The following is an 18,468-nucleotide window of genomic DNA, read 5'->3' on the forward strand; positions in this document are numbered from 1 at the left end:
CTGTGGTTTGTTTGTTTGGTTGTATGTGTGAATCATTTCTTTGTTGGGTGATAAGGGTATTCCTTGGTGGTGGTGATTTTGCAGAGGAATTGTGGAACAGTTATCCATGACCCTCCAACTTCTTCACATTAGAAATAACCTCAACCAGTGCATTGCTATGTGAATGTGAAATGTGAAAAATCACATTTTCTCTGCACTCAGTCTGCAAGGCTGTGTTGAAGGGAAGATGCAGCCCCCTGCCACAGCTGCAGCAGTAATAGGAACCTGTGAAGTGTTGGCCCAGAGTCCTAGGTTCAAATCCCCAATGATGATGCCCCAAACAACCATGAAGGGTGTTTTTTGGCCAGTCATTATTTCCCAGTCTAACCAGTCCCACCCCCTTTTTAAGAGGTCACACACTCTTGATCCCCTGCAATGGAATGCCTATCTTCCACAGCAACGAGGTGTGGGGACTGATGTAGTGCCATAGGTGCTGGGTCTATTGTTTTATTTAGCACTTAATAGCAGGTGCTTCCCACTCCCACACCAGCCTCTGATCTGGAAAGACCTTAAGACATCAAAGCAAAGGGCAGGCAAGGGGACACTTCCTGTAGCCTGCGATCCTCTTCCAGGTCAGACACCACAACCAGCTGCCATCTGTTGCAGATACTACGTGTGTTAATCTTCTTCCTCTGCTGATTAGGGAAGAATCCCCTAGATGGTGCTGGTATTCTAGGGTGATGTTTACCTATGGTGCTGCCATCTTGTCTTCTCTGCCCAACAGAGGAACAAAGAGGAAATAGTACAGGTTTCACCATCAAGCCGGCTTTCCTTCTTCCGTGTCCCTCCCTCCAACCCTCTTTCCACCTGTGAATAATAGTCTGGATGCAGGTTGTTGGTTTTTTGTTTTTTTTGAAAGTTTTAAATGAAAAGGAAATAATTTTATTACATGCTGTAACCTCGGCATGTCAGCTCATGCAGACAGTATAATGTCCCAGAGACCAAAGACCAGGGGACGATAAGGGTTGGGGTGGAGGATGGAGTGTTGGTGGGGAAGCAGAGTGGATGAAATGTAAAATGAGAAGAAATAAAAAGATCACTGTGAATGGGAAAAAGGTGAGATGCACCTCTCTCTCTATCGCCATCAAGGGGAGATGCAAAGGGATGGGAGGCAGGGCCAGGTCTTAACAGAGTTTTCAGGGGAACACAGGCCCAAACCCTTATCCAGGAGTCCCTTGTAGCACCAGAGTTGAATGTTAATGGAAGGATGCAAGGGTGGGTGGTAGTGAGCAACCAAAACCAGTCTGGCCCAGTTGCTCCTTCTATTTCACTGGTTAATCCCTCCCTCTCTTGGGCAAATTGCAGTACAAGACAAATGAGGCATCAGGGTGCATGTGAAGAAGTTAATGAAAGAGGACTAGAGAGGTGAAAAATGGGTGGAAGGGAAAATGGACAAATGTTTAATGACGATGGACCAATGATGTTCACCAACAGAAACCATGAATAGATTATGACGGAGTGGATGCAAACCGTAGCCATGGTGCAAACTGGAGCCAGTATCACCAAGATTACGTACAAATCTGTTATGAGGATGGATCAGCCTTGGAGAATATGATGTGCACGACTTCATAAAGACAGAAGAATTGGTGAGTCACTTTAAGAACCCATGCGGCATGGATGGATAAAATATGGGAGATTGCCAGCAACTTAGGTCTCTGGCTTTCCTACATATTTTGGTGAAATTACTGATGAAATACATTCTGATTTAATGTGATGTTTGAGCTGGATTGACTTGGGGGGAGAAATGTGAAGGAAACTAGAAAGGTGGATGGGAAAATATGTGGGCCATGGACAATTGGCTGGGTAAACTGATGGAAGGGTATGTGTTGGACTGGATGAGTGGAAAGAGAAAATAGGGGCTTGCTGGCTGTGACTGAGAAGGAATAGCTAGAATGATAAGGGATAGTTGAGTCTAAGCCACAATGGAAGGAGAAAAGGGCATAGGTGAGAAGGATGAAAGGGGCTTTGTCAAACTGGCTGGCTTTGGAGAGAGGGTGATGTGATGCAATTGATGCCCCGTGCTGTCCTGTCGCCACAAGGCAGAGTGTGAGAGTGCATTGCTGTGTACAGAGAGCCTCTCCCTTATTGGGACAGGCTGGCAATGGGGGCTGGTTTATTGCTTTCTGTATGAGATTGACCTGGCGGTAGCTCTTCCACAAGGGAGAGCATGTGTGCGATGGAGGGAGCAGCATAAAAGTCTCTGAAAGAGGAGCAACGTTGCCTCCTTGTATTGCAGTCCAAAATGGCTGCCTTTCTCTCCCCGTAGCCCAGCCCAGCAATGGGAGAACTCACTGGCCCACAAGAAACAGCTGCAAAGTGTGGGACTGATGAGGTTGTGGTGATGTGGTGCACATGTCCGTGGTGATGTGGTGCACATGTCCGGCTAGATGGTTTGCATATTGTGGGGTCCTGCTACTCTCTGACTGTGGGTGTACATGTATATATATGCTTTCTTTATATCTGTGTTGAGCGTGAGCATTATCAACACCTGCCTCTCCCCAGGGGACCCTGAGAACTGGAGTTTTACGTGGGGAGCTAGGGATCTCTAACAAAGAAGTCTCGGCACCCTCACCAAACTACGGTTCCCAGAATTCGTTTGGGGTTGCCATGACATCTGAATCTTTGTTATAACTGATTAAAAAAAATTATAGAGTGGATATGCCCTGAGAATGTGAGTCAGAATTAGGTGGGCAAGTGTGAGCGCCATCAGCCCATGCTTTGCATAGATGTGCTGGTTTGTGCGTAAATGCATGGGCTACACACTTCTGTGTGTTGCCCAGTGTGTGAATACTGAGTGTGGATTACCCAGTCATGAATGTTTCTTCAAGTATATCCCTAGGGGACACATCTGTATTACAACCTAAACCAGTAATAAATCAGTTTAATGACCATGGCTTCTTCCATGGACCTCAGAGAACTGTACTTTGCAGAGGCTACTATTTTTTTATTTCTGTTAAGAGAGCTTTGGCCTCTTCTTACTCTACTCAGCTGACAGTGTGGGAAGCCATGGCAGAGAAACCAGTTTATGCAGGTCATCTCTAGACAATACATTTATTACACTGCAAATGCAAATTAGTTGTTTCTTTTAAAAAAAACCCTTTCCTTCAACAAGTGATTTTTTAACAGCAGCTAAGTAAGTAGGGTTTCCAAATTTTCAGTTGGCACTGGTAATTATGGACATAAATGTTATTGCTTGCTAGGGTGGGCCCTTATACGTTGTCCAAAACAGAGGACAAAAGGGGCATAGGTTTGCTTAAATTTAAAACTGCTACTTTAGACATATAGATGCAAATTTAGAAATACTTACTATAACTTAAATCTAAATACAACATATCTCACCAAAATTAGGAAGACCATGACCCATGTGCCTGCTGAGTTTTCTGTCCAGGTGTTAAAAATTGACCAGCCACTTCAAGGCCCCTGCTGCTTTCCTTATTCGGATTTTTTTAAAGCTTTGAACTAGGACTAGACATCCCTCCAAATAGAGGAATGTTTTCTGTAAAGTCTGACATGTGGCCACCCTGCTGCCTGCCAGTTGCTGATCAAGCTATTGTTTAGGGCACAGCTAGAGAGAGTAGCTGAAAAAGATGGAAACCCTATTGAGAAGGTCAAACTGTGAACATCAAAAAGTATCCACCCGGGAATTTTGGGAGCAGCTATAATAGCAGTTAAATTGGTTTGGGCTGCTATATATGACATATAGGGACCCTCCAGATGGTTGTTTCTTATTGTGGGTATGTTCTGCAACATGTTCTTGACACAATAGTGCATTAGTGGTAGGTTTATTCTGCTTTAGTTTGCTCTGCAATGCTTCCCCAATGTTACCACATTATTGCTGGCTAAAAGGGCAATCATGCAACAAAGCTGAGACAAAACTCAGCTTTTGTTTCTATACCCCAGAACGCTTGGGGTATAGAAAGCTATGGGATTTCAGGAGGAAGTTATAAGCTATGCACTGCTTGGAAATGAAGCAGTGTGACTGCACACAAAATCTTTGTCGGGACAAACAATATTGGAAGCGGGATCACGTGTGACTGCCTTAATAGCATCAGGGGCACAAATTGTCATGAATGAGCAATAAAAAGAATTTCTGGAGGGGTCCCATATGCTGATAGCTTTGGTGAGTCACGATGTGTATGCAAACCACTTTTGTTTTCTGATGGTGTGCACATCTTTTGGAATGTATGTGTATTTGGAGAAATGGTTGTGTGGAAGTTATTACCTATGCTTATGTGCTCACTGCCAATGTGATTGTTGCCTTTCTGGAAAACAGGGGATGCTTTCTCACATGGGTCTCTAGTACTGTTTTTTTTTTTTTTTTTGGTGTGTGTGTGTGTGTGTGTGTGTGAGAGAGAGAGAGAGAGAGAGAGAGAGAGAGATTATCCATGCAAACTGCAACTGTATTCTTTTATTATTACTATTTATTATTTTATTATGTATGCGTGTGCAGAAACTTTGCCCTATGCTTGTGTACGTCTGTGTGCATATGTATATACACAGACACAATTTCTGTGCACACACAGGATTGCAAACTCTTGATGCATTTTGCCAGAAGTTGTTTTGTGGGATCCCCTGGAGCATGTGCAGAGATGGGGCTGTGCACATTCAGCTCTTAAAAACAGATCAAGAAACCCTACAAATTTGCTATTTGGCATGAAAGGGTAAGTGAATCCATTCGGCCCCTCCAAAGCAGCCAATCATTGGGATGTTAGCTTTTTAAAAGAGGTTCTCCTACCAGATCCGAGGACAGAACTGCACGTGGAACACTTAGTTGCACATGCAGGTGCCCATCTAGCTAGGAATACTTATATGTGGAACAGTCTGTTTCCTTCCACATATACCAGTGCCCAGAGCTGGACAGAGGCAAGAGTCACCAGTTCCGCACTTGTGGTGTGTTTTTTTTTTAAGCCTGTGTTCTTGTCTCGTATTTTCATCTTCAAGTCCTTTGAAAGGCAAACTGGAGTGCGGGGAGGGAGTGGAAAGAGAACATAGTTTGCTTATTTCGTTGGAAACGAGAATGGTTTGGATGTGAATGGAATGAATGAGCAAAATTTAAATTCTTAGAAATAATTTCCTGTCAAGAGGACAATAAGGAGGCCGTGTGACCTAGCAAAATAATAACAAAGAATCTTATTCTTGTGACACCTTAAAGACAACATTTTATTGCAGCAGGAACTTGTACAGGCGACCGCCCTGTTTAATTAGAAAGCATCCATCACAATAAATTTGTTAGCTCTTATCTACACCAAAGACAGAAACTAGTTTAATAATCTTCCCCTCTGTCTTGGGAAATTGTAGTAATGAAAGTACAAGAGTCGGGTGGAATAGTCTCACCAAGCTAAAATTTCTTGGGATTATTTTGGGGGAAACCCATGACAGTTAATTGGGATTACTGAAACTAAAGATATGAATTTATAGCGAACTTATAGTGAGTTTTTAAGGTGCCACAACAAGACTCTTGGTTGGTTTGGTTTTGCTGCAACAGTCTAATAGGGCAGCTCCTCTAGAATGAAGGAAGAATGAGGCTGTGCGGGAGGTGGAGAAGCATGAAGAAATAAAGAATGAAACAAAGACAGAAGGGATAAGGGGTTCGGTACATTAATACAAGTGTGTATGTTGTCCCCATTGACCCTCCAGCCCCACCAAATGCCTCCCAACACTTAACAGTTCAACATTCATTTGAGAATTCAAAACATTTTGGCACATGAATTGCATGTGAAGGAAGGAAATACCACGGGGTGTCGGGTAGAATAAAGACCCTGGCATTTCTGTTGTGTGTGTCAGAGAAATGTTCATCTCCCCCACATTTTACAATTCTCTCTTGAACTGTTTGAAATTTTCCTGTCGAATTTCTTTTTGGAATGATCAAAGAAATGTTGTTGGTTGTTTTTTTAAAACACTGAAATTCCTGAAAACTTAATGTTTAGGATTTTAATTATTATTTTTTTGGTCTAGTTTTTTTTTTTTGGTCACTTATAATGACAAAGTAGTAAAAAATAATTTCAAGTTTCAAGGCATTAAAATATAGCATTCCATATTAAAGTTTCAGTTTTGGGATTGAGCATAGATAAAGTTTTTTTTTTTTTAAGTCAAATTGCACATTTTCAGAGAGTGAAAAGTTTTGGGTGGCTATTTTTTTTTTATAAAAGTTTGTTTGTTTTGTTCCTCTTGAGCAATTGACATGATTTAATATTTTTGCTCAGTGTGAGCAGAAGAAAGATCACTCACATTTGGGAGAAGAACGCTTTGAAAACCACAAAGAAATCTTTCTCTTACATATTATTATTTTTGGCAAAATAATACTCTTCCTTCACCCCCTACATTTTCAGTGGTCCTCTCTCCCTCGATTGGCCCCGTGGGAAATCCTTATGCCTCCAGTACAGGACTTTTAAAAATGTTGCTGTGGCAACTGGAAGAGGGAAAAAGAGGGATTTGTGAAAAAATAGCATCACTTTCTAAATTTTATTATTATAATTATTATATTACATCTGCTTGAAAAAATAGCTCTGTGTCCCTCCCCCACCATCCCTGAGCCCACCCCTCCTTCCCCTCTTTTGGCACCATCCTCTGCCAAACATAATCAACCTTCCCCCCCATAAGCCACACCCCCACCAACATGGGGCAAAACCACACTTCCACTCCCCCCGCCCACACCCAACCTGAGTCTGAAATCACCCGTCTTTCCTCCATGTCTCACCCTTGCTCCCAATTTAATCCAGCATTGGGGAAAAGCAGTGCTGAAAGGTAGGAGCCCCACTCAAGCACCTGCTGTCTACTCTCCCCTCCCCTTCCAAGGCCTCAATCACCCCTACCATTTGCAAGAGAATAGGGCACTCTGTCCCCTGTACCTCCAGAATGAATCAGGGTTTTATCCATGTATATTTCCCCCCTCCCACCACCCACCTTGGGGATGCACCTAGATGCAGGTATCCAGCTTAGCAAAGGTAAGGAGAGATTGTCTTGTAGCAGACACACCCAGACAGTTGCACAGGCACACAGACGCAGGGCATAGTTTGGCAGAGCTAAAGGATGTTGAATAAAAACAGCCCACCTTTGATCAGAACTGTTTCCAGCTACTGGGTGAACTTAATCCATCAAATTGGATAGATGTGGTCTATTCAAGCCATTGAAGACTTGAAAGACTACTTTCCTTCTAAAGAGTGACATAAATACAAACTACTCCTACACTAATGGCTAAAAGATCAAATGGACTATTCCACTAATGCCCATATTCGATCAAATGCAGAGATTTGCATGAGAAATTTCAGTCATCATTCATGGTCAGTTTTATGCTTCATCGCTACAAGGCCTGCTTCTAACTATCACCCGTAGGACAAGGCAGTCAACACATTCTGGCACATAGATAAATACCAATATGTTGTCAATTATTTATTTTACTATTTTCACAATCATTGGGTGAAGGAACCATTTGGATTTTCTGCTTCAGACACCCAAGTCCTGGGCTGTTTCTACCTTATGACCATACAATGCAAATACATCATACTTATTCTTGCACACTCTTAGTGGGCAGCTGTTAGCATCCATCTTTGGGCCAACAACACACAAACTTAGAACCACCTCAGACTGACTCACAACCACCGCATGCACTCCCTGGGGACATTTACTCACATTCACATTAGTGCTTGAGCCTGTTCACCTTGAGCTGGAGATCTGGCCTTGGGATTCACTCCTCTCCTATAATGCCCTAGCTGGAAATGTGTGGGGTTTTTTCTACTGCAGGTACTGGTTGAAGCGAATAATTCCTCTGAACATGTACAGGGTGCCTTTCCCTTGCCAATTCATCATCCAAAGCTCCCATACTTCTGGCTAGGACTTTGGAATAAAACATGTGGAGAGCAGAGGATGATTCTCAGAGAGTTTTCGCGCTTCACTTCTCTGTTAACATATGAAGTCTTCCTTAGGCCTTTAGACTGTGTCTCTCCTGTTTGTTTGGCTACACAGTGCTTGAATTACAGGGAGGTTGGGGACCTGGCTCCTTACCTTTTACAATAACTGTGGGGCATGTTTTGGCTAAAGTTGAGTCAGCGAGTGGGGCTCATAGATTTCATGAAGGACACCCTCTCCCTACAAGCACTCTCACCTTGATACACATTGTACCAACCTACAGATTTGTCATGCAAGCTTTCTAAAATAAGCTCCTAAAAAAAGATGTGCCAGGGCACAAGCCTTCTCAGAAGCCTCACCCTCTGACTCAGAAGCTCCCAGATTATTGGAGATGGATTGTAGTTAGTAGTGAAGGAAAGGCACTCCGTGCATCCTCAGAAGTGTTACTGATTTTTGTGTTCCAAAGCTGTGCTCTGGAAAGTTTCTGAGCTCTGGCCAAAAGAAGCCCTGCGGGCAACCATACACAAAGAACGCTCAGCAAACAACTACCACAAGTGCACTTTCTGTACCCAGTTAAACACCAGGGTATGCAGGTGAAATACTGATGTAAGACACCATTAACCCCATAGTCTTTGTTGAGCTGGACATTTTCAGTTATGGGCTGCATGCTACCCTAAGCAGATGCCAGATGGTTCCTTCACAACTCGGCCCCCACTAGACTGCTCTTCATCAATACTCTTCTATACAACATCTCAGTCTGGCTTGGATGAAAACCAAAACAAATCAGATTATTTTTTTTTAATAGTAGAAGCTTGTTCAAAACCCATGACGCTCTTCAAATTTTAAAATTTCCAACCCTCCATATTTATGAATATTTTATGTGCAAGTTTATAAAACAACATTCTTCATCTCTTCTTGCACACTGAAAATAAAACACAACATGTCTCAAATTAAAAAATTATTTCTTAAATCATAACTTATTCCCCCTCCCCCCGAAAATCTCAGGGGAGGTGTAAACACTTTAAACTTGCTTTAATTTAACTGTTTTGTTCTGCTTTGGAGAAGTGGGGGGGGTCAGAAATGTCAAAAAATTGAAAAACTGCATACATATTTTGGTTTTTGAAGCAAAAATGAGAGCTGGTAGCATTCTGCATGTGGAAAATATCAATGACAACTAGCATTTCCCCAGGTTTCTTACAAAAAGGGGTCACATTTTATTTTTTATTAATTTCCCCCCTGTTCTGGAATATATATTTTATATTAAAAAACCACATTCTTTGCTTCATTTTTTTGGCAACTCAAATGCATGAATCATTTTCCCCCTAAAAATGCAGGGGTTGTTTTTTTGGCAACTCAACTATGGGCTCATCCACACTTCTGCTTGTCTTCTGCCGCCCAGAAAGATGCTCAAACTGAGTGCTAAAGATCAAGTACTAGGCCTGGGTTTCCCCAGGGGAAAGCAGTGGGGCAAACAGAAGTCTGGATGAGCCCTGTATTGCACAAAATAAATTTAGAAACCAAAATTATTTAAATTGAAAAGAAATCAAGATATTTTGAAGCTGCAAAAAACATATTTCTATTGCCATGTAAGTGTCAAATGCTTTCTAAAGAAATACTAAAAAAGAGAAGACGATTCTACTAAAATTAACATACTGAATGTGAGAGCAACATTGATGTTGCTGTTACAATTTTTTTCATAGAAAAATTATGTTTCTTCATCTGGGCAGGGAAGAAAATACCCGAAAACTAGAGCAAAAGGAGAACATACAAATAAAGTGACAATATTACTAGGTGGGGTCTGTGGTACTTTTGGGTAGAGATGCTGTTACAACATTATCTCAGTCTCTGCATTCAGAACCAATTTGCAAAACATGTGTGGGACAGCACTAATGGGACTCCACCATTTCAGGATGCAGGATGGCTTGTACTACTTCAGAATGCTTGACTGGTATAAATAAAACAAAATATAAATTATCCACAGAAAGCTAGCATGTTGCTGATTCTAGGCTCGTCTTCTCCTTAACATGTTAGTTTTCTACAGATACAATTTTTTTTAAATGGGGGAGCATTCAAACTGGCAAACCAACTCCACAATGTTTACTATCAACAAATAAATATTAGCAGTCATGTTCATGCATAGTCATGTAAGCCATCTACAGACTGAAAAAGCAAAGAACCTATTTCAATCCAGTTTGCAGAAATTTCCTCCCCCACTGCTCACCTGGAGACAATTGTACTCATCCCAGATGAATCAGTGGCTGTTTATGAGCCTATGCAAACTGTGACCCGCCCCCCCCCTGAAAAACCCCCACTGTATTCTGAAGTGGTATAGTCCAGGAGAGCTGTACTTCATGAACATGAAGATCAGCTCCAACAAACCAGCCAAACCAAACCAAACCAAACCAAACCAAACCAAACCATACAAATGAAAATGTTGTGAAAGGAAATTGCCCATTAACCCTGATAGGTGAGTGGGAAGCAGGATTTAAAGTGCAGAAATGCAACACACACAGAAGTCCCAAGGCTAACCAGTCCCATTCCTCTCCTACATATATAACTTTTAAAGTGGTGGTGGGGAGTCATTTCTAGAGAATCTATAGTTATCATGATGTAAAAGAAGGCCGTCCGCTGCAGGAGCACCTGCAGGTTAGAAAGCACACTGGCTTGTTGTTTGCTTAGTTATGTTTTAGGGTATCAATATTGTAGAGTGGCACAGGGCACCAAATCATAGGGGAGCAGACTTGTATAGTAGGGTCCGAAGTATGTTTACTTAGAAATCTCATTGTGTTTAATGGGCCCTACTCCCTAGTAAGAATCCACAGGATTGCGGCCTTAGTCAACACACCCCTTCCCTCAAATGCCTCCCCACCCCATTATCTCAGTTACACACCTGGACATTTATTAAATCAACTTATATGGGACTCTGTGTGTCCTTTAAAGGGAAATCTTGGTCAATATGACCAACTTAACAAACTGCCCCCCATTTTCCCAGCCCGGAAGTGGGCAGGAGGAAAATGCACCGCAAAGGGGATTTTATTTTAGACAGGAGCTTGCATTAATTAACCCCTCTCCCAAATTTGCCAGAGGAGAGGGGCTCCTAATCACTCTCCTGAATCTAGCCAGCTATTTATTTATTATTTATTTTTGCATAGGAATCGTTGCATAAAGAGCTTCCACTATCTGGGGAGGGGGGGTTACAGGTTGAGGTTAGATAGGATTCTTGGGGAGGAGTGGGATGTATGTGCCTCCGCAGAAGCAGGGGAAATGTTTGCATAGTATGTGAGATGGATAGGTTTCCAAATAGGGAGTGGTAGCTCTTAAGAAAATGGGCGGGGGGGGGGGAATAATCAGAGTGAAATAGTTAATCACACACAACCCTACAGGCCAATATGTGTACTTTCAATAACACTGGGTTTTACTATTCTGCATTAAAGAACAGACTGCATTAAAGAATACAGGCCACAAAGTCCTCAAGTTCAGAGGTTAGGATTCAGTAGGGCTGCCATACCTCTGGAATTTCTTGGACATAGTCGGTATTCGGCCATCGGAAACAGTGTCTGGGCAGAAATTGCTCAAATGTCAGGGAAAATCCAGATGTATGGCAACCCTTGTCAGAAATGTAGATTTTGGCAAATTTCCTTTAAAATAGCTCAACTTTTGTGTCCAGGTTTTCACTTTTTGAAATATGGCAACCCTAGGGTTCAGCTAACCAAGGTCCTGTTATTGGACTCAAGGCTCCTTTCTCAGTAAGAATTAGATGAAAACAAAGAACAGGGGTCAGTAACTGGACATTTCTGGGTTAAGTCCAGCCCCCTGAAGGATGAACAGAGGCAACCTAAAGTCATAAAATGTGTAAAGAAAGTGGCATTGGTGTAACAGAACATGCTCACAGACCACTTTTAAGGAATGTAAGCATTGGCCCAACACTCCTTATTCCCTTCCTAAAGTAGTCCTACCTAGTTGCTAACCAGGGTAGTAGAATTATGAGATTTGAAAGATCATTGAGAAAAATGGTCCTTTGAATTACTGCCTCTATGAACATCTGGTGGGTAGTTCTCACAATGGTTGTAGCATTCTGGACTGCAGGGAATGGGACACATAATTCAATGGTCGTCTCTAAAATAATAATAATGCTGCACACATTAATGTAACTAGCATCAAGGACCTATATGGCTAGAAGAACCCATTTCCTTGACATCTAATTTTCTATGCTATTGGATTTATTTATTTTGTTGTATGTGGCATTAATTCAAGGAAGCCCCAATTTGCAATCTTAACTGGTACAGCGCAGATACAGATTGACCACCTTGATGTAAACTAGGCCTTATATGTCACTGCCGGCATTTGCTAGTATCATGGCAGCATTCTACCGATGGAATGATTTCAGTAGCATGTGATGCTGAGAAGCCAATCACATGCTGATGAAGATGAGAGAGCATAGTTAGCAAGATCAGGAGATGTTTACGCAAACTACAAAACACGGCTCTAATCCTGAAATGCATTTAGTAGGAATATAGCCCCACTGATTTCAACAGAACTTCCACTCTTAACTAGACCAAAGGAACAATTGTAACCTAAATTAGCTATGAGGAAGTAAATAATCCCTAGGCTAGCACATAATGAACGTATTCGACACAACAAGACCCTAATATTAAGGACAACTAGAATCTCTGTGAATACCATTAAAATCAGCCGACTAATGGATGTTATGCTGTGTTTTGTCATTTGCCCTGAAATCCTTTTGCAAACATAATAGATTATAAGAAACAAGCTAAGAGTATGTATTTCAGGGTGCGTGTTAGAAACATGTAAACAATGTGTGGCAAAGTTTTGGTTGCATCTAACAATGCTTTTATCCATCCTTCAACTGGGAAGGCTCTTTGAATTGACTTTGGGCTGGTTAAATTCATTCAGACTTGATACTGACCATTAAAGCTGTAATGGTTTGGGGCCCAGTTATGTGAATTAGCACTTTCACCTATACAAACTCTGAGATTACCGTAATTTACAGAGGCCCTCCTGGTCAGTGAGATTGATTAGGTTGGTGGCATGAGGGTTAGTGCCTCTTTTGTTGTGGCCCCAATGTTTGTGGGATGCCTTCAAATGGGTTCCAAAGACCAATTTGCTTTAGGTTGTTTCCTTTTGACAGATATTGAGTACTGATATTTTAAATTGGATTTATCTTGGCTAGAAATGTTTTTAAATATTTTAAAGGTTATTATGCAAGGCTGTTTAAACAGACTCTGCTGCTTTATGGAATTTTGATATGTTTCTGACTTCAGTGATATATTGAGTTTTATAAATTAGTAGCTGCCTTAGGGGGTCTGGAAATCAAACACACACACATATAAGAAATAGCAGGTGCCCAATGGCCATTCTGAATTATGGGGCATACTGTTGGATGTGCAGCAGGTGGACACAATGAGCAAGGTCTTCTCTGCTGTAATACAAGGACTCTGGAGTGTACTCTTCCCAAGGAAAGACAGCTCAGCTCCATCTTTATTAGCCTCCAGATGGGCAGTGAAGACAGTTTTAGTTCAACAGGCTTTCGGTTTTTATACTGAAGTGTTTAATCTGCTGTTGTTGGGGTTATATTTCATATTATTGTTTTCTTATATTTTATTTACTGATGTTTCAACTATGTTAACCTAAATTCAGATTATCTTTAGCTGGATTATCAAGGCTGAAATGTTAAAACAAAACAAAACAAACTAAGCATTCACCCAACAGACCTGAACTGGTTTAATATTTGTTCATAATCCCCAAGAAACCTAGGGACAATAGCACTGAGAGATGGAGGAAGATTTATAAGGATCTCTTAACACAGAATTTCCAATAACCTTACAATCAACTGCAATTCCCAGGAAAGAGTTTTTGTGCCTGTGAGCTATAGAGTTTAATTGGTATAAACTGATATAATTTGTCATAAATGCATTCCCATGTCCGATTTAGGTGTGATAGCAAACAATGGCTTGTTGTTATGAGAGCAAGCCTGCACAAAGCTCAAGCTAGCACACCCAGTCCTCCCCTCTCTTCATTTTCTGCATGCACAAAAAGAAGATAAAAACTTCCACTTTTGAACTAGTTACAGTTCCCCATTATTTCCAAATTTGGGAATCTGTGATTTTGCCTAACTAACAGGTAGTTAATAAACCAGGATTTTAAAGCATAGTTTGGTCCTGGTTTTTTTTTTAACTAACCACAGAACAAACCTGATTTTCCAAGTTAAGAATAATGGGGAACTGGTTCATTCACATGACTGTCATTGATTCTCAGGTTGGCTGACTTCCCACACCCTCAAATCAGTCCCAGAAGCCCCTTGGTTATATCTATAAGAGAGCTATTTTATGGGCATTAAAAAGAAGTTACTTTCACATGAGATTACTCCTTTGATCAATTTGGACTGTGAAAAAATGTTACAACTGGGTACAATGCAGCAGACAAAAGTCTAATAAAATAGCCAGTGCTGACTTTGAACAATCATATCTCTGCTAAATAAGCCAAGATGTACACAAGCATTTTGCCTCTGTTCTTGCACTGTTGGTGTGCCACAATAAGCCATGAAATTGTGAATTAACCACAATTTCCTACTTCATCTAAACTGGGAAACTATGGTCACTAGGCTTGGAACAAGCCAGGATCTTAAACCATGGTTTGAAGGCGACTTAAGGTCCTGCCCTGTCCTGAACATGATAATGATAGTGTCTTGGTTCAAATGAAATGGAAAAATACAGTTAATAATTGAAGGCTTCCAAGTTCAACTACAATACTCTGAGAATGGAGGAAGGGGTTGCATGTGCAGACACAAGCCTCATTCATATTTTGATTTATCTGGCTGAGATATGATTGTCTGAATGAAGACTTGTCTCCACTGTCCTTCTCTCAATAGACATGCTGTTACCTTCTTCTGTTTGCTTTTAGCTTGTCTTATTGCTCCTCATTTAACACAAAGGTTTCTAAAGTCTTTATGGGTACAAATGTAGCTTTGGCAACAGCAGACCAAATGCTTTGAGTAATAAGCTTAAACTACAAAAAGCAGGCTACTTATACTGTTACAATGAAGAGTAAGAGGAGATTTTGAACTTCTACTAGTTATGAGAACCAAAGTATAGAAGGCATAAGAGAAGAGTATTTGTCATTTTATCTCTTAAATGTGAATGGTAGGTAGCTTCTTCAACTGGTCAAGAACTGGTAACTGTTTACTATGGATAGCTTGACACAGACTATGGGTTAAGCACCCACTGTCTGAACTAAATGAGTTTGCTCCTGTCTGGTTAGCATAAGAGAAATGAACTACATGTTCTTTTAATATATCTTGCTCTTGAATTTTTACAATGGTACTGTAACTTTTGTTAGCTGCCATGGCATCCTGTTGGGATAGATAGAAAGTTGGGACAGAAATATTTTAAATAAACAAATAAACATGTTTTATCAAATGTGTAGTGGTGGAAGGGGAAAGGTTTCTAAGCTCTCTGAGAGCTGATCACTTGGCCACCACAATGATATGCAGCTACTGGTGTTGATAAGTTTAATGACAACAAGGTATCTATGACCTTTAAGGTCAACATTTAATAGACCAGCTCTGTACTCCATAAGGCTAATCAGATGCTGATGAAGATGTGATGCATTTAGCACAGGCTTTACATGAAGTAAATAATGGTTAACGTATAAATCAGTTTGGCCAGTGCCTACCAGCTGCCATTTCATAACCACAAGATAGCTTGTTTTTGTGCAACTCTGGCTATCACACATCAGCCATCAAGGATATGAATGTCTTTACCCTGTGAATGCAAGGCCTGCCAACAAGAACCAAGAGGAACAGCATTGAACTATGGGATACCAATCACTTCAGCTACGCATAATATTCGTTCCTAGAGAGCGACTTTTAAGACTGCTTATGGAACAAGCAACAAGGTTGAGGACAGAATCCTCCCCTATTAAGCTCACTTTCAGACCACACATAAAATATTTTGGCTGCCACAGGGGTCATCCTGCCTCCATCACTGGCTCAGTCAAGATCCAGAACTACTTCCAAGTTGAGGAATTCTCTTTAAAAACTGTAAGGAGACATCTTCCAACAGTTCACTCTTCGTTTCCTAAGCCTCTTACAAAACATAGTTTTACATTTTTCAAAAGTGCATTAATTGGAAAAACTGGAGCTGTGCAAATTTGCAAATCTTAACACACCTAAAAAAATATTCAGTCAGATTGGTCCTATACTTTTCAAACAAGCAGTGGTGCTTTGCTGTTTGTTTGTTTTTCTCTTTTACAACTGCTAATTGCTTGGGGAACCGGTTTTTAATGGTAGCTGAGGCACTGAAGATTCCCATCTTCCAGAACATCTACAAAGGGAACATACCACTCTGTATTATACCCCACTGACAAAATAGAATTCTTTCACCAAAATACATCAGCTACAGAGAATGCCTCTATGTATGGAGTTTGCAACACATCAGAGCATCTCTCACTTCCTGTTTTCAGCTTGGCCACCCTTCAAAACCACTGCTTTTTGCAGTCCTGCTGGGCCAACTCTCTGAACACTCACATAATAAAACGCCAGCCTTGCTGCGTCCTGTCTTTTCCTCTGGGGCTTACTTATATGAGTTGACAGTGTGCACAACATTCTACTCCCTCTTGCATTGTTTCAGATTTATAAACATTTTCTTACAAACATGAGGCTTTTGAATTCTGCTCTGTGACAGAGAACTCTCCTTGCCGGCATCTTACAGCCATCAATAATCCCACACCCAGGGAAGGAAAAAGCCCTTTAGGATACATCAGGCTCCTACAATGTGTGGTGCCTCCAACCCCCTTGCGGGATGGGAACAGGTCAGGGGAGTGGGCACTGGCTAAATTTGGTGATTGTTATTGTTGCAGGGCATTGCAAGTCCAGAAGGAAAGTATACCTCTCTCTCTTGTTGTAGTTGTTCTTTTTTTGTGTTGTTGTTTTTTCTTTTGTTTTTGCATATAACATTAAATATTGTCGCTTACAGTATCACATGCAAATACATGCTGGCTTGGAAAATGCAGATTCTAAATAGTTTAGCTCGGCGACACTATTCCTTAAGCTTTTATTTTGTCTGTCTCAGCAGCAATGCTTTGAAAAATAATATGTCCCGTACTCTGCTGCTAAATAATGTGTCCCCATATTCTGTTGCTCCAGGAGAAGCTTACAGGTGAAATATTTCCCCACACATGGTCGCCAACAAATGTTCTGATCCTGTTGTTCTATATATATATATATCTGCTGAAAAATAGGTTTATTTTTGTTTTCCTGCATTTCATTTTTGTTGTTGTTGAGTCTCTTTATTTCTCCCCGCTCCTTTTTTTTTTTGCAATCAGATCAAAGCGCCACTCCATCCCAGCTTCGGATGGAATCAGGAAAAAAAATCACAGTGAAAGCACTCACCTTAACAAGGAGTGCTCCATTATCGTTTTTTTTCTGTGTGCGGAAAACGAAAAAAGGAACAGAAGAGAAGTGGGGCGGGGAGACATGAAGGAAGAAGGCTGGGTCTCTTAAGCTTTCTCCTTCAGACCCAGTCAAATCCTGGAATTTCCTGCTCCCCAACCACATTCTGGTTTCCATGCCTGCCCTCAGCTCCTTCATCTGTAGGAACTTGAGTGTTCTTGGAATATCTACATCATAGGAAAGTCATTATCATGCATCAGGCAGAAGGGAGCACTTGACCTTATTGCTTGTGATTGATGGAAGATCCATGCACAAAAGAGAACAATTCCAAGGAAAGATAATAGAAGGCCAAAGGCAGATGGGTGGGGTGGCCTTCTCCAGGGAGACGGTGGAGTGTCCATGTGTTCAAAGAACCAGAATTGCTCAGTAAGTAAGGAGGGAGAGAGAAAGAGACAGAGAGAGAGAGAGAGAGACTGGATGGATATCTAAAGTGTGGATAGTTTTGACACTTGGAAAGATGTTTTATGGAGATGGGTAGACTGAAAACTGATTACAGTGTTAGAGAGAGAGAGAGAGAGAGAGAGAGAGAGAGAGAGAAGTCCAAGGAAGTTTGTCACTAAGCTCTATGGCTCATTGCAGTCCTGAGTAAGATGATGAAAAGGGGAAGAGCACTAAAGGGAGAGAAATAAAGCGCAAAGCCAGGGCCAGAGAAAAATCGTGCACTCTAGTGAGGTTGAAGAGGGGGAGAAATGCAGGCAACCCAGAGAGGAGGGCCAGAGCCCCTTTCCTGCAGTGTCCATCTCTCGGTGACCTCCTCCTCTTTGGAGTATTTGGATTTTCTGAGCAAGCCAGCCCCCCGCATTCACCCTCCCGCCGGTAAATTATTTAAGCCCCACTCTTGATCCATAGCCACGGGAACAGAAGGCTTCAGGCCTCGGGATTCTCATGGACACTCCAGAAAGTGCAAACTTTAGTGCAACACCACCTGTGAGATGCCTCCTGTGTTATACTTGTTCCAATGCATTTGACCGCCTTTGTTTTCTTTTTCCTTTTTTTTGGCATTACCTTATTTTTTTTCTTTTTCTTCTCTATATATTTTTTAAAAAATAAACGAACATACAAGCTAACCCCAAGCATCCCTGGTGCGTCTCTATAGGATGGAAGGGATGGGCGAG

At 41.4% G+C, this 18,468-nt stretch overlaps 2 long non-coding RNA genes across 5 annotated transcripts in view; one reads left to right on the forward strand and one right to left on the reverse strand.

Moving 5' to 3' along the window:
- Window positions 1-884: 884 nt before the first annotated feature.
- LOC309517722 overlaps window positions 885-18,468 on the forward strand; it is a 129,375-nt gene continuing 111,791 nt past the window's right edge. For all 4 annotated transcript variants that reach the window (XR_014213231.1, XR_014213232.1, XR_014213233.1 and 1 more), the window contains exon 1: window positions 885-1,625. This is a non-coding gene — a long non-coding RNA (uncharacterized lncRNA). The remainder of the gene's footprint in view (window positions 1,626-18,468) is intronic.
- LOC309517728 lies at window positions 2,480-18,444 on the reverse strand. Its single transcript, XR_014213240.1, has 2 exons — window positions 7,602-18,444; window positions 2,480-7,570 (listed from the first exon to the last, which is right to left on the reverse strand). It is a non-coding gene; the product is annotated as an uncharacterized lncRNA (long non-coding RNA).

This window comes from Podarcis vaucheri, assembly GCF_965113315.1.
Source record: "Podarcis vaucheri genome assembly, chromosome: 13".
In the NCBI taxonomy this organism is placed as follows: Eukaryota; Metazoa; Chordata; class Lepidosauria; order Squamata; family Lacertidae; genus Podarcis; species Podarcis vaucheri.